Source organism: Pyxicephalus adspersus, chromosome 5, assembly GCF_032062135.1.
Source record: "Pyxicephalus adspersus chromosome 5, UCB_Pads_2.0, whole genome shotgun sequence".
In the NCBI taxonomy this organism is placed as follows: Eukaryota; Metazoa; Chordata; class Amphibia; order Anura; family Pyxicephalidae; genus Pyxicephalus; species Pyxicephalus adspersus.
In genome coordinates, this window is record NC_092862.1 from 89,639,777 (window position 1) to 89,642,052 (window position 2,276).

Genomic DNA, 2,276 nt, shown 5'->3' on the forward strand with positions numbered 1-2,276 from the left:
AATAAAAATGTATATTTTAACTTAAGGTAAAATCTCAGCAGGTGCTTTTTATGAATTTTTTTTTTTTATTTTTGAGTACTGATGCAAACTATCTTTATCCTGGTCTAGTTTCTAACTAAAACATTAAAATAAGTTTATTTTGTTTGTTTATGCTTTCTAAAATACTTGCAGAAGTTTGGCTAGCTTAGGCTGGGTCTACATGAAGGATTTTAAAAACGCATATAAACATTCCTACCACGTTTATATGCATTTTTATGCACTTTTACAAGCGTTTTAAAGCTTAAATTTAAAACGCTAAAAAACGTTTATAAACACTTATGATGCGTTCTACGGCAAATTGCAGCGATTTGCCCCGATTTTATGTATGCGTTTAAAAAATTTTACAGAGGTACATAAAACCCCTTACTCATTCCCTGAAAGGGTTAAAATATATGTAAAAAATGGGACAAGGCTTTATTGTTAAATTATTTTAATAAATGTGTGTGTTTGTGTAACAAAACTTTTTTTTTTTTTTTTTTTAACAGGTTATCCCAATGACAGGTTGATTCCCAGGACTGCAATGAGCACAGCCCTGGGACTCCTCCTGACAGTGCTGGATCGCAAGGCTCTAGGGGTTAAATGAGGACAAGCCTCTCCATTCACCCCTAGTGCTCTGTGATTGGCTGAGGTTTTACGTTTCTCAGCCGTTCAGCACTAGACATGAATGGGGAGACTTGTGCCCATTCATCTTCAGGGCTCTGTGATTGGCTGAGAAATAGGAAACCCTGATGACCGCTCAAGCATCATCAGGATTTCTGTTTCCTTCAGGGAGCAGAGCAGTCAGCGGAGTTTTACTATGCTGACATCTCCGCTCCCCTGATCACTCCCGCAGCCCTAGAGGAGCTGTGACATGTGTTCTGTATCTATACTGCTTTGCTCCCTGATTGGCTGAGGAAAGGGAAATCCTGATAATGCTTGAGCTGTCATCAGGGTTTCCTATTTCTCAGCCGATCACAGAGCACTTGGGGGGAATGGAGAGGCTTGTCCTCATTTAACCCCTAGTGCCCTGCAATCCCTCACTGTCAGGAGGATTTCTAGGGCTGTGCTCATTGCAGCCATGGAAATCATCCTGTCATTGGGATAACCTGTAAAAAAAAAAAAAAAATAAAAGTTTTGTTACACAAACACACACACATTTAATAAAATAATGTAACATTAAAGCTGTGTGCTATTTTTTACATATATTTTAACCCTTTCAGGGAATGAGTAAGGGGTTTTATGTACCCCTGTACTCATTGCCCAGGTTGGGGTGGTGGAGATCTGGGAGTCTCCTTATTAAAGGGGGCTTCCAGAGTCTAATGTCCTGCTAAAAATGTTTATAAAAGCCCCCATTGTTTTCAATAGAAGCTTTCATAAAAGCTTAAAAACGCTTGAAAAAGCCTCCATTGAGTTCAATGGAAGCGTTTATCCAGCGTTTTAATTTTTTTAAACGTTGCAAGCAACGTTTAAGATAATGCTCAAAAACGTGCCTGAAGGAAACTTCCTGGTGTAGATTAGCCCATTGGAATGCATGGGGACTTAAAACATGGGCTTTAAAAGCCTCAGCTTAAACGCTGGGGAAACAGTCCGTGTAGGCTAAGCCTTTGGTGTGGATATCTCGCTGCAAGTCTCCAAGAAATGCAGGAAACTAGTGAATATTTCACTAAAGTCTACTAAATTTTCTTTTGATAGACTAACTCCTAATTTTGCTTACTTCATTCTGATCATGCCTAAAGTGTATTTTAGGTGGGATTGAAGTTTATAAAGAGTCATTGTTATGAAATAACTAGCTCCTCCTTGGTAAGTTAGGTTCTAGTATTGTCTAAAGACCGCTGAAACCTGGGCACCTACAATGTGCAATGCATATTCTAGTTAATTCCTACAGTTTTAGTATTCATTTTAAAAAGACCCTTCCCATTTTTATCATAGCGTAATATAGTCACGTCACATCTTTTCAACAGTTTTTACCAAGATATTTTTTCTAGCATTTTTTTCTTTTTTTTTTTTTTTTTTGGAGTATGCATTTTTAAAATGTTTAATGACCTTGCCTTAGATGTACAGAAAATATGTCTCGGTACGTAAATAAAAAGTGTCATTTTGATCTTTGAGTGTTATAAGTCTGACTTAAAATATTAAAGACATGAAAAGGCATAAACAAAGTCATTTTATACATTTTTTTTTAAGTTTCCTTTAAAAAATTTTAATAAATGTAAGCACAGCCTTTCTTGATCAAAGCACACTTTAGTTTGTACAAATAT

The 2,276-nt window shown here is 36.6% G+C and overlaps 1 protein-coding gene across 1 annotated transcript in view; it reads left to right on the forward strand.

The window, feature by feature from the left end:
• The window catches only part of TEX10 (testis expressed 10), a 52,645-nt gene extending 52,613 nt beyond the window's left edge, over positions 1-32 (forward strand). The window contains exon 14 of the mRNA XM_072412081.1: positions 1-32. This exon is cut by the window's left edge and continues 643 nt beyond it. The gene's annotated coding sequence lies outside the window, so the exon portion shown is untranslated.
• Positions 33-2,276: the final 2,244 nt, after the last annotated feature.